The sequence below is a fragment of the Protopterus annectens genome, chromosome 1.part1 (assembly GCF_019279795.1).
Source record: "Protopterus annectens isolate FY-2018-M chromosome 1.part1, PAN1.0, whole genome shotgun sequence".
In the NCBI taxonomy this organism is placed as follows: Eukaryota; Metazoa; Chordata; order Ceratodontiformes; family Protopteridae; genus Protopterus; species Protopterus annectens.
The window spans coordinates 1,130,624,796-1,130,639,500 of NC_056726.1; the positions used below are offsets into that span (position 1 = coordinate 1,130,624,796).

Here is a 14,705-nt window from a genome sequence, read left to right on the forward strand (position 1 = left end):
ACAAGGAGATAATAGTAACGCGATGTACCTAAAACATTTGACATAGTGAGCCATGACGTAATAAAGAGGATATTAGAGCCATCTGGGATTGAGGAGAAAGTTTTGATGTAATAATATTTTATGAAAATGTCTTGGGATGAGTTATTTATAGATGGGAGGGAAAAATAAGGGTTATTAGTGGAGATAAATAAGGATGTCCTTTGAACATATGTCTTTCTGTATCTGTGATGAATGAAATAACACAAATGTGCACTAGCAGCATGAAAGAATCAAAATGGTAGATGGAGCAAGGAACTGTGAAAACTATGTGTTGTTATATGCAGATGATTTGTTGTGGTTAAAAACAAGGTTTAGATAATTGAGATTTTGCTCAGGATTTGAAAAATGTCAAAGAAAGCTGGAATGCAGCTAAACAAATTTAAGAGTAAGGTTTTTCTGAAATTAAGAGCTGAAACACATTTAAACAGTGTGCTCCCTTTTCTGACCATTTGCTTCACTCTTATGTAACACCACAAGAAGCATTCTCCCTTCTGACAGGTCTCTGCTATGGCATGCAACCATATTTTTTTTTTACCAGAAATGAAATAAATGTATAGGGTGTGAAATTCAGAGAATATAAAGGTATAATAAAGAATGGAGAGAAATAATGAATGAAATTAAAAAAGTTATTGGTTTGGTAGATTTTTTTTAAGAAATAAGCATATGTATTAAATTCTTATATTTTAGGAAAACTTGTTTACGTTGCGGAGATGTCTGCATGTTTACATCTAAGATGAAGTAAGAACTATTGCAGGCATTTTTCAGTTTTAATTGAGGTCAAGAATAAACTCAGTTAAAAGAGGATAAATATATAATAAAAAATATGGAGGTGTGAATTAAAAGAAAACTATATTTAATTTAGCATCTGTGCGTTTTGGGTATTTAGAAATCTAAGAGAGTGAGAGAGAGAGAATGATAGTTTGCAAATTGTGTCCCTCCCAGATTCTGTAGCTTTTAGGCAGGTTGTTTTTTCACTCCTGTTGAAGGTATGTGAATCAATGTATTGGCCATGCTACTGAGGACAAAAGGTAGTCACACCTGTATCAATTGTAGTTCCCTTATCCTATTTTCTCCTACATAGCTGCTTTCTCACCTAATATTCTTTCTGGCCGTATTTTACTTATCCATCTGGCCTTTGATATATTCTTTTCTGGTACCTACAGGTAATCCAGTGTACAACTCTGCATTCAATGAAAAGGGACCTTGGAAAACCTCAAATAAAGCAGAGACAGATATTCTTACTGCCATTACATTAACCTGTTGTCATATATGTAATCCTTAAAGTTATTGAAACATTTGTTATCTAATAGATCCTCACAACCAATGTTTTAGCAAGTAAAATTGATTGTCTACTGATGTACCTTTCCACCCAAAGCATTTTTACTACTCACTCCATTTTTCTAAGGGACTCTGTCCTCAACATTGTTACCTTAAAAAGTTATATAATACTCATCCTGTATTTTCTGGCACTCACTTCAGTATTTTCCAGTGTCTCTGTCATTGTCTTTCTTTCTTTCTCTCCTACTTTTCTGGTTCTCCTGCACACTTTTCTCTCTCTGACACCTACCACCTACTTCAGTCTGCTTTCCTTGCAATGCTATAGATTGTTTATGGCAGTGACCTCTCATAATACAGAAGTATAACCCTCTCCATTCACCCACACTACTACTCAGGCCCACTTTGTTTCCCCTAGCCTAACCCCAATTCCCATACACTTTCTCTAGATTTGAACCTACTTAACCCCACCCTCTCTTTCCTACCTATCTTTGCATCCTTCTTTACTCCTCCCACTACTATCTCCCACTTATCACTGAATACTTCTACACACCTACGTATTCCCAACTACTACTGTATCCTTCTATGTTCTTCTCACTATACTTTTCCACCTATCTTTCATCCTTCCAAATGCCAAATGCCAAACATGTCACTATTACATCTCCTGTCACTATGCCTCATTACTATAGTATCTATTTACACGATTTACTGCTTATATCAATTGTAGGGTGGCCACTGTGGTGCAGCGGTTAGCGTTGCAGCCTCACTGCAAGAGGTTGTCTAGTTCGATTCTCGGCTGGGGTGCCTTCTGTGCAGAGTCTGCATGTCCTCCCTGTGGTCATGTGGGTTTCCTCTGGGTGCTCCGGTTTCCTCCCACATCCCAAAGACATGCAGTAGGTGGATTGGACACTCTAAATTAGCCCTAGGTGTGAGTATGTGCATGTGTGTGCCTTCTGTGGAAGGTTGGGCGTTGGGCTGGCAACTCGACACTGTAAAACTCCATTGTCAATCATGAGCGGACAGATGATCCACTGTGGCGACCCCTAACCGGGCAAAGCAGAAAGAAGAAGAAGGAGACTGCTTATAATGATTGTCTGTCCGTCTGTTACTTACCCACACTTATTTCACAAACTTAAACCAGAATACTAAGAGCACTACTCTAATATCTCTTCCAGCCTGTTTGATATTGATTACATTGGCATTCTAAAAGATAAGCATGAAGCATATGAACTATCACTATTGAACTGTTTCTTTAAGCACAAGTTTATATACAAGGGTGTCTTTAATATCCACTATAAAAAGTAGACAATGATACTTAGAGGAGACAAACATCCTAATACTGCACTCATGCATATAACCTCAAACTCCAACAGACCAATTCCTAGTCACTCCGAACAAGATTAGGAAACCTATTCAACCACCCAGGACTTAAAATATTACACAGTAACCTAAGAAGTATCTACAATAAACTTACAGGCCATGCGTGTATATCTCATTACTTATCTGATCTCTTCATTGCCAAGGAAACTTGGCTAAAGCCAAATACCAAATATACAGAAACCCTTCCACCAAGTTATAATATAATAAGACAAGACACAGCTAACAAAAAGGCAAGGCAGGGTAGCTGCACTCTAAAAATGTCTTAGATCTCTCCCCCTTACTATGATACTATACTCTCTTCCCCCACCAAAAAAAAAAAATAACTTTAACATTCTGCCATTTAATAAGAGCAGCACAGAGCTGGTATACAATACCAAACTTCTAGGTATGACTATATACAACCACTTGAAATTTGACCTTCATTTTAGCAAGCCATGAAAAATGAACCACCAAAACCTAAGCTGCCTCTATAGATCTAAACTTTACCTCAATGACACAGCTAGACACAACATAGCTATATTGTTTCTGTTCCCCACCCTGCTATATGTCTCTCCCTTAATAATGTCAGCTCTTCATTGTCAGCACCAGATAAGAACAATATTATAACAGAGTGGATAAATTTGCAACCAACCAACCAGCATTGTAGATCCTTACCACTGCCTTTCTCTAAAATACTTAAACTGGCTCAAAATAAATTATTCCCTGCTGTACTCATAATTAGTTACAACCTTCAGACTACTGCACAACTGTAAACAATTCCCATTCCTTAATCCCGTTATTCAGCCCTACACTCCTAAGGGACCCCTGCACATCCCTGACAAATCCTTACTCTCCATAAACAAACCAAACAATAGTGCAAGATACTCACACTGCATTGCTAACTGCTGGAATACCATCCCACTCTATCTAAGAACACTCAGCAACCCGAAAGCCCTTAAATACCAGCTGAAGCAACCCCTGATGGATAAATGGCACTGCACCTGTAATACATCTGGTTAAATCAGTAGCAGCATAGCTACAGTAATTTTGTCTAACTTCCCTGCTGCGTGAAGTTTAATTTTACTAGTATCACTGTTTTACCCTCTCCTACATCTCCCCTTCGTCCTTCTCCACCTGCCTTTCCTTGGTGCTGCTCCCCCTCTTTCCCTTAACTGCTTATGTTCCATACGTTTAACAATTTTGTTCAATAACAATGTTTAAAACAAAATCTGATATTCTATCTATACTGCTGAAATCGTATGCTTCATACCTCACTGAATTATTAACTTAAATAAAAAGTAAATGCATTCTCATACAATCTGTATAACTGTTAGTTATCAATGTAGCTCTAAGTCTGATTGTAAATGGTGTATCTGTGTAATATGTCTGTGCAATGAAGCTTTTCTTCTTGGACCTCTGCTGAAAAGGGACACAGTCCAGTCAGACCTTCCCTGTAAACAAAGGCCAATAAATAAAATAAATAAATAGGAAAAGGCTATGGGTGACATATGAAACGAATGGAAATTAAGGAAGGGAAGAAAGTAAGAAAGCAGGAATAGATGGAAGGGAAGGAATATGAAAATAAAACTCAGCTAGGGAAGTTAAAACTGAATGACATTGATGGAAATATAAAAGAATGGTGTAATATAGTCATGGAAATATTGTTTTGTGTATCCATGGAAAGAATTAAAGGAAGCTACAAAGAATGATATAAAAATAGAAGAACGTAATGAGATGTTTTATGAGGTGATAACATTTATGTGGAGAATTTTGCTTGATGAATTACTAGTAAAAAGTAATAAGAAATATAAAATAGCACAAGAATGATGTAATTAATGTAATGAGAAAAAAAAAAAAAACATTAGAACATTTTCAGGGATTCAGTAACATCAGTTTCACAAATGTGGCCAAGTGAACTCTGTTTACAGAGCATACCTGATGAAACCTGATGCTCATTAATAATGCATGTGGCCAGACCAATGTGAGTACTGATCTGCTACTTTTCACAGCCACGGTAGGGACCTGCAGCGAGATCATGTTATTTCAACCTGCAGCCGCAGCAATGGCTGAGCAGCTGTTTTAACCAAATATCCTAATCCTGCACTCATGCACATAGCCTCTCTGCTAGATGGTATGAAGCCTCACACACAGATGGTAGTATTGACATGGTGATTTAATCTTGAAAACCGAGGATACAGATATGTAGATCCCAAATAAATGGCCATTCTCTTAGTGTGTGCATGCTTAGTCCCATATTTGTTGCCTTTGAGTATATATTACGGAAAAAGCATCATATCTTTCCCAAAATATACTGCATGTGATGTATAGCAGACTTCCCCTTCGGCCCCATTAATTCCTTGTATATATGACTACCTCTTCCCTTCCTGATACTGTCCCTCTTGTAAGATGCAAATTGTGTGCTTCAATCTTGGTTCATTTTATAGAAATCAAACTGAATGGTGCAATATTTCCTGTGTGCTAGTCATTGGTTCTCTGGTATTTGATAATTTTCTGTTACTTCATGAAATTAAGGGGTTTAAAAAGACAGTCTAGTATGACTTTAGTCTCCACCTTGGTTCTGCACAATTTGATACGAACTCTCCAGCTCTGCTTCTTCACATTTTTTCTACCCCATCCTGGATACTCTTAATAATTTGTATCCAGTATCAGATAGTAGTTACCCCTCCAACCTGATCCAAATGAACCATATTCTATGAGTCCTGATTCCTAGTCATCCAGATAGTCTGTCCAAAAGAGGGAGTGAGATGCTCTTTCTGGCTGAATACATTCCCACGCATCCTTTGAGGTTGGGAGGGTGACCTAATGGTTAAGGTGTTTACATTACAAACACAAGGTACAGGGTTTGAATTTCACACAGGATAATTGGCTAGGCTTAACATTGGCAGTTAGCCTAGTACTAATCTATGAACTATAGTTCCTATGTAGTGTCCTACATTATGACCCATACTTGAGTTGGTATATGTAGTAAAACTCAGTCTCCTAGTTCCTTCAGAACAAGCATTCTTTTGTTAGTATTTCTGTTACCTTTGTCTTGTTTATGTAAGAGTATTTAAATGGCTGAATTTTCCAAAGTCCTAGCTATTTGTATGACAAAAGTATATGGCAAATGAGAAGAAGAAACATGGAGGAGACTGAAGCTTAATATATTTGTGAATTCTTCCCATCAGTGTTTTGACCCTGGGGTTGTGATTACTCTGCCATTAAGACTGTTGATGTTCAAAATAATTGTCTCTTAGTAAGTATTGGCTACTTTTAAATCTAAGTATTTGGTTACTTCCACCTCTTCAGTTGCCCCACAATTTTCTTTGCCTTGACCATTTCCTACTCTAACTTCAGTTGTTTTCCTTAGATGGCATTTTATTCCTTGCAATCTGGAAAATTCTGCAAAGATAATTAACATTTTGGAAGTAAGCCCATCAATGTCCTCTCCTAGTCACTCAATCATCTGCAAATATATAAAACAAAAGCTCCCAATATAAACTCCTGACATAACTTTTGCTTTTTTGTTTTAATAGCATGAAACATTGGGTCTATATCACAATGTCAAATAATAAAAAGAACGAACAATCTTTTATCGAACACTAAAAACTGAAAGCAATAAATGTCAAACATACGGAACAGCGATTTTTTTCCCCAGGAAAAAAAAATCACTGCTCTGCAAAAAGAAAAAAAAAAACAAAAAACAAACAAACAAACAAAATAAAAAAACAAACACAAAATAAAGTGTGGGGGGGTTGCCAACCCCCCACTTAAATATACCAACTCCAAGATCACACTACAGTGGAGGAAATGGCAAAGTCCCAAAAATGGTCCAGCGATGTTTTTTTTCCCTGTGAAAAAAAAATCACTGTTCCGTGTGCTTGGCATTCAGTGCTTTCGACTTTTAGTGTTCGATAAAAGAGTGTTCTCTCTTTTTCTTGTTCAACGTCATAATGTAGACCCTGAAAAATCAGGGGATAACATGCACCCCTGTTAGTTCCCCTCCTTATACTCTTTTGTTGTAACACACTCCTGTCCACCAGTACTTCGCATTATGGTGTCTTTATAAAGGCTTCACCCAGGGTATAATTCCAGGTCCAAATCCTCATTGTTCTAATACCTGAAATAAAAAATATCAGCTGACTGAGACAAAGGTTTTGGAAATACCAAAAAAAATGCAAACAAAGAAAAAAAAATCATAAATAAATAATAATATACCAGATTTATATTCATATATTTATAGGGCTAATGTCCTTTATAGAGAGAAGCCATTCCAAATTTGACAAGTTCTCCAGTCCCTTGATAAATATAAGCAGGGGCTTGGGAGATTAAACATTTACAAACAGGAGCCTGGGGATGAATGATTTATAGGGTGCCTGTGCCTGTGTAGGTGCCAAATGAGGGGATGTTTTCCTTTTTCTGAAATATCCCAAGTTACACTTGAATTGGCTTTAGGAGGAACTCTACTCTCTACTTCATGGGGAGCCTATTCCAGAAGATGATGAGTTTTCGAGATAGATATACTTCTCTCCCAGTAGGTCCTATTTATATCACAGGCATGGCTTAAGTACATTGAGGTGGTCTGCAGAGGACATTTTACTTACACCCTGAGGAATTTCCTCACTACTGTAGACACGTGATGGTCAAAGGCTAAATTACTGACAATGTGTGACCCTAAGTCTCTGACTGCTGCATTACCCCTCTTTTATTAATTATGCAGTTTGAGTGAGAATAAAAAGCAATGTCAGGAGTATCTGGTTTGCAAATCTGGAGACAGTGATTGCCAATGCAAACTAGTTGTCCTTTCTGTAACTAAGTATTGGTGAAATCTTAATTGTGCTTTTACAGGAAAAATGTCACTCAAGGTGTTTGTGTCTATACATGGCACTGCCAAACACTTGAGGGGAAACTAATAAGTAGACCCTGAAAATTTAAGGATGAAGTATTTGGGCAAATATTCTGAAGTTAAAAACAAATTAGAGCAGTATTTACTGAAAACAAAGAATTAACTTGTCAAGAATGATGAAAAGAGAGGAATTGCATGAATGACTACTGTCTGACTACTATTAGTGCTGGTCTCACCACAGCTTCACTCTGCTATGATACAATGCTCCTTTGCTTCTTCTCTCACCAGAAGCAAAACATTAGCATCAATCCCAAGATGGGAAGCAAGCCACAGCCTGTTTGATCCATAGTCTTGTCCTAGATGATGCAAGCATCTGTAGGCTTGTTGTATCCTTTTCCTGACAGATACCTGAAATAGCAACTAGACCAATAAGGAATGTCAGACACAGACACTCACTACCCAACCAGAAACCATCAGGAATCAATGTGTTTTGCTCCTTCTCTCACCAGGAGCAGAATATAAGCACAATTCCAATCGGTCACCTGTGAAGCAGTTATAAGACTTACTGGTGATCAGCAGTCTCCAGGAAATAATGTCCCTGTGCTCCTTCTCTCACCAGGAGAAAACAGAAGCATTAATCCCAAGATGGCTACTGAGAGGCAAAATGTGGGCTATCCAGTAATTGGTGCTTTTGCAATAGATGTTGCAGATTTTAAAGGTAAGATGGAAAATGGGTTGATATCCTATGCACTGCAGTGTGCACTAATAAGTTAGATATGAAAGAGAGGGCAGCTTAAGTTTTAGCTGTCTAAGTGGAGAGCCACTAATTTTAAAAGAGCAAGATAGATTGAAAGGGGGTAGGCACTTTGCATTCTGGTCCTGTGATACACTGGGATGACCAATAAATTTAAATAGTTGAAGGGAAGTGATTTCACAAAATGATAATGTTGTACTTACTCATGAGTAATGAAAGGGGAGGGGCAAAGATATTGTGGTCAAATTAACATAAGGGGCAGGCAACTAGAAAGATACTGGTGTTTAAGAACACAGCAGTGCCTGGGTGGGAGGGTGAGTAAACATTTTTGTGTGACTCACAAAAGACACAGCTGTGCTCTCTAGCCTAGTTTTAGTATGCAATTAAAAGCAAAATACAAGTACAATATGGTGTAAAGAAAACAAATCACATTAAAGAAAATAGAAGCAGGAAGTAAAGTAATACAAAATACAAGAAAGCAAAAGAAACTAACCTTTCCCTCACAGCAAGCTGTGACAGAGACCGAGCGAGCTTTTAATCCTGAAATATTTACAGAAAACTATATATATCAATCAATTATTGATAAGACTGCTGCCTCCATATGAAGTCTCCTTGTCTTTTGTTGGTGACATGGTAGTATCCTATCTAATCTTGAGGCAATAATCTTAGTCAAAATTTTAACATCACTGTTTAGCAAGGATATCGGTCCATAAATGGTCATATGTGTAGTGTCTGCATTTTCCAGGAATTAATGAAATCCTTGCAGATTTCAAGTAAGTTTTTTTCCAGTCTTTTATTATACCTCACTTGTAATACTCGTTAGGTTGTCTATCTGGATCTGTTGTCTTATCTTTATTGTTGAACCAAATTCAAGGTCATCAATATCTTTATATAAATAGATTGTTGCTCCAAGCTAAACAATTATTTTTTACATTCTGTCTCTCTTAAACATTTTTACTGGTCTCTCATTCATGTCTTCTGTATAAATTATTAAGTAATACAGTTTGAAAGCATTCCTAATGGATTCAAGCCTCATTGTTATACTCCATTCTCCCAAAATTAAAGTATGCCTCCGATAACTAACTTTTTTGCTAAAATCTCAGCTTACCTTTATAAGTCAGTAAGTTGCTATAAACCACACTTGGCCTTACCAATTTCAAGAACTATCCTGTCTGTGTTTGCTTGAGCTGGGACAAGGAATTTTTTCAGCAATGCTAGTTCTCCACTTTCTCTTTTACCAATCTCCTAGTTTTCACATTCTTTCACTTTTATGCTTTCAGTTGTGCTCTGGTGGCAGCTTTAATGGAATCCAACCAAATTTTAACTATTGAATCTTTCTCTGTAACGTTATCTTCCACTGTTTGTTTTATAATCCCTGACAGTTTACATTTTACATTCTCTGATCTCTGTTTATAATGTCATCAGTACCGAATTTTCTTTGACCTAGTAACCGCTCTTAGATTGAATGAGTTTTACAATACCATGGTCACAAATGTATCTGTCCATAACTTCTGTATTTTGAACCTGTAGGATAATCATCCTTAGACAAAGAAAATACTCTAGTCTGCTGGCTTATTTGAGTCATTTATAGAGATGGTGAGTTGTTCCTGCTGCCACTGTCATCAAACAATCCTGTAAATTGCATCTCATCTTTTGTATGGTTTCCCTTCATGCCAAGAAGCCTATCAAGATTATCATCCAAGGTCAAAATAAAGTACCCCCCCCCATTAATTGAAGATAATATGAAAGTGAAAATTTATTCCATTACTGAAAGACGTCCTGAAAGAATTTTTGAGATTTTTTTTTTGGCACATATATATTGCGCAGAATAATGTTGTAACCCTGAACGGTATATTTCCATATAACCCAAATGGCAGCACTACTGATAATTATAAATTATTAATTTGAACAAATGGCAGTGCCACCTCTCTCTTTCTCCACATAGTTTGAGATCTGCATATCATTGTGGGAAGTTTTTCTGCTTTAACTACCAAGCATTTCTGACTTTTTAGCATAGTTTTTTGTAAATTAAGTACTTTCTTTTCTTTCTGGTGCACTATTTAATAATCATGATTCCTCTTAATAGAGGAAAAATGCCCCCTATATTCAGTGATATGTGAAACTTCATTAGAAAATTAGTTGCAAATACTGATTGCATTAAATGATACCTTGGAGCTCTTCTCCCTTGGCCTCTGCTGAAAACCCAGTTGGGTTTTCCCAGTAAACAAATGTCAGTAAATAAAATAGTAAATAAATGAATATAAAAATCATCACTTCTGTCATTATAAGAAAACAGATGCAAGTACTTCATCTCTTATAATGTAGAAAAAAAATCACTGAACTATCACCTTACCTTATGGGTAAGCTACTTAAACATTCCTCTGCAAAGCACAAAGAAACATAGCACTGTTAATCTTTTCCATAGAATATATGCTTCTAGGTATTTTCCTACAATATATATGAACTTTTGTGCAAAACAGAGGCATATGAACAGAAAAATATGCATTAAACAATTTTTAAATCCATGAACATCATGAGAACCTTACAAGACCTTTAAGCATGCATTAAAGACTGATATAGTTTAAAAAAATGTGCTTAGTGGATCATTCTGACCATCAGAAATACAGCATCATAGTTAGCCTGTCCATATACATCAGAGAGTGTTATATGTAGTGCTCTCAAGCTTGCCCATGCATTTTATAAGCATGGTCTAATGTACCTATCAAAACTCTTGTCCAGCAACTCAATGTGTGGCAAAGCTGTGATTAATGCTTTCTTGTGCCTTCCTGTGCCTTCACTTCATTTAAGTGGAGTTCTGTTATGGTATTATTTTTGAGCCCTTCCTTTGACACAACAGTATTCGTCTATTGAATACCAGTCACTTACATTTTTTTCCTGTAGCTTAAGTTTCTTTGCCTATCCTTACCCTGTGCATATCCCATAGAATAAATGTCTTGTATCTCTCATAGATGGCCTCTGGAGTGTCTGTTTTTGACTTCCTTCGGTTACTTCAGCATAGGAAGCTTTTTGTTTGACAGTATTACCTGTCTGGCTACCCTGTGCTGTTTCATAACTCGTGTCTCTTGTATTTTGCACTCTCTGTCATTGTTATTGAGTTTTTGGTCAGGTTCCCTTTCTTCCTGCATTTTACTGGTCCCCCCCCCACTACATCTCTTTAATTCCCAGTATATGCTCCAGAATTCCTGTGGAGTAGTGCCCGGTTTATGTTTTCCCTGTTATGAAGGTCATTGCAGCTGTTGTGTCCCTTTCCTGCCAGGAAGAATCTTAGTTCTTAACTACTAAAACTGATGGAAACAAAAGCAATGTAACAAATACTGCTTGGTGAAATGAATGCTGTGAGTGGGATCAGTCTTTTGTTTTCTGAATAATGGCTGGTGAGATATCCACTACAAACTTAATCTTGAAATGTTTAAATTCTATTGCTTTAAGCTTTCTACTCTGTGCAACTAAACATTCTTTTCTTTCAAAAGACGCAGGTAACATAAGTACATGCCTAGGTCTGCCTGCATCTTGACACGTCTAATTTACTCTGTGGATTCTACCTATTGTCAGACAGTTTCTTCTTCTTTCAGCTTTTCCCGGTTAGGGGTCTCCACAGCAGAACTCTGGTCTGCTAATGATTGGCAGTAGATTTTTATGGTGCCAAGGTGCCAGTTCGACGCCCGACCTTCAACGAAGGCACGCCATTTCACGCATGTCTTTCAAACACCACTCAGCTGTGGGGAGGACATGCAGACTCCACACAGAAGGCACTCCAGCCAAGAATCGAATGGGATAACCTCTTGCTGTGAGGTGACAACACTACTGCTGCACCACTGTGGCTTAAGTCCTTCTGGTAGTTTTAAAATCTTTTTCATCACAAAAAACAACAAAAGATCCTGACTCCTCATTAAGATTGTTTTTGTATGCTATTAATGCTTACATTATTTTATCTAGAAAAACTTTCTAAATTATCTATTTCTGTTGCAGCTTTTCTAAGCTTTTTTTTTTGATTAATCAGTTTTTACCTCTTTATATGCCACTGATTTAGCAACATTATCTATTTTCTCCTAAAGAGTTTCTAAACTTCCCTTCAGTGCTGAGATTCTGTCTGACTGGGAAAGCTACTCAAACATTTTCTCCTCAGGATTTGCATTTTAAATGTCTTAATCAATTTTGTAGCATGATTCAGTATCTTTGTGATGACGTGCTAACTGACTCACCTACTAAAGGAACACAGTTGTAAAATGAAACCATCATACCTCTCAGCTGTACAGATTTTCACAGAATGTCCAGATTTTTGCCTCATATTTTTGGTCCATTTCTCATGAATTTGTGGTTTTCTGGCAAAGCAGTGACAAATCATTACAATTAGAGTTAGAAAACAATGACATACATTTGAGTTTCAGACTTCATGCCCTTCAGAAAATTAATGCTAATGCAAAACCTGTTATTCTATCAATGTTCTAAGTTTATAAGAGCAATATTTAAAAATTGTGCCTATTCTGGGTCCTTGTCCCACTTTTGTTTATGGCTTTGTCCACATTTCTTGCACTAAGAGGTTGAGAGGTATGATAACCAGTCAGCGGCCACTAAGAGAGAACAGTGCTGCCCTCTTGCCCCTGGGTAAGCCACACCCCCAGATACTGCAGTTTTTGACCGGTGGCCTAGATGGAATTATCTGTTTAACTGTGAATGTGATCACGTCCACACATGAGGTTGTAGAATTCTATAGTTCCTTAAATACCTAATCACTCACACCAAGCCATTTGAGTCCTGAGTTCCACGGGCATTTATAAGATAACTAGGGATATGTAGAGGGGATGCTAAGATAACACTTCTCTTATTGATGGTCTCTGCCTGTATGGGACATGGAGGCCAGAATGGTGGGAGTAAATTTATGATTTCCCATTCAATTGTCAAGGTTTCCTTTGAATGCAATCATGGATAAACTCTATTTTACATGGATGGGGAGACTATTCCATAGTATAAGGACCCTTTGGGACATGTATCTGTCTCTCCAGCATGTTCTGCTTTTGTCACGGGCAAAGTGTTTCTAGTGGATCTAGTATTTCTGCTACTGTTTGTTTTATATATGTGCAACAGATCCATCAGGGCTTGGTCTAAAGAAACCTTGTAAGCCAGGCAAAGATCCCCATTCAGCAGCCTGTAGGAGACTGAATATAGAGACACAGCATTTAGGCAATCACTTTAGGGCAGAGCATTCATGCCCTCAGTTCTCCTGGTGAGAAACCTTTGGGGCTGCATATCTCTCAACCTGGTAGCACATGTCTGCTAGAAGACCTGCTAACAGTGGTGTTCTACAAAAGTCCGTATTAGCCCCCCTACTGTTTGGTATCTATTTTTCAGAAATCAGGCCAAAGTAGATGACCTATGTCTTACCATGTATGTACCATGGGTATAATTATCAAATCCCCCAAAGATGTTAACATACTACAAAATGGGTTTACACAGTTTTTCGCAAAGAGGATGACAATGCACGTCTTAGCATTGAGCTTGAGGCCATGACTTTGACACCAAGCAATTGTCTCTGTGAGGCCCTTTGGTAGAATGTCTAGATCATTAGGTGATTCTATTATGGCTCCCAGTTTGCAGTCATCTGCAAACTTTGTTAGACAAAGACCTTCTGTGTTGGCCTGCACATCAGAGAAGTAGATGCTGAACAGGAGAGGACCCAGAACCAAACCCTGCATTACAGTCTGGGCAGAAGGGGACATAGCTACTAAACCTGTGCTAGCCTTTCTGAAGTGTGTGTGTGTGTGTGTGTGTGTGTGTGTGTGTGTGTGTGTGTGTGTGTGTGTGTGTGTGTGTGTGTGTGTGTGTGTAAAACAAATCTCTTAAGAGTGTGTGTATCAGCTACTTGGGCAGAGACACGAATAACTGGTTGGGCAGAGAGTGTGTTGGAGGTCTTGGCTTAGCCACTCAGCTGCGATCTCAACTCTATAGCTGTGCCAGTAGGGAGTCTTACTGGGGATCTGGAGAAAGAGGGAGAAACCAGCCCTAGTCTGACTGTGATCTCTGTGAGCTCTTAAGGCAAATTACACGATGCAGAGAGCTGCATCTGGAAATACTGTGTGTGTATCTGTCATCCTGCCAATGTATGTCCCCCACTGTTACCAGTGGTGAAGAATGAGGCTCCTTGATTACTAGACCAGTGGTAGGGCATCACGTACCTCACCAGACATGTGCAGCAACTGGAGAGACCTCAGAAGTTTCTCACCAAGAAAATTCATGGCCTACAACACATGACCTATACAAACAGACTGAAGGCATTATCATTTTACTCAGTATCGCATAGACTGCTTAGAGGCGACTTGTGTCTGGCCTAAGGGGCAGTCTCAGACCCTGCCTTGATGAAGCTGCTGCACATTTGCAAATCCAATGGGACAAGATTCAATCACTCTAGGGACC

General features: G+C 38.0%; 1 pseudogene; it reads left to right on the forward strand.

Moving 5' to 3' along the window:
- The first annotated feature begins 4,190 nt into the window (after window positions 1-4,190).
- Window positions 4,191-14,705, forward strand: part of LOC122815695 — a 126,658-nt pseudogene continuing 116,143 nt past the window's right edge.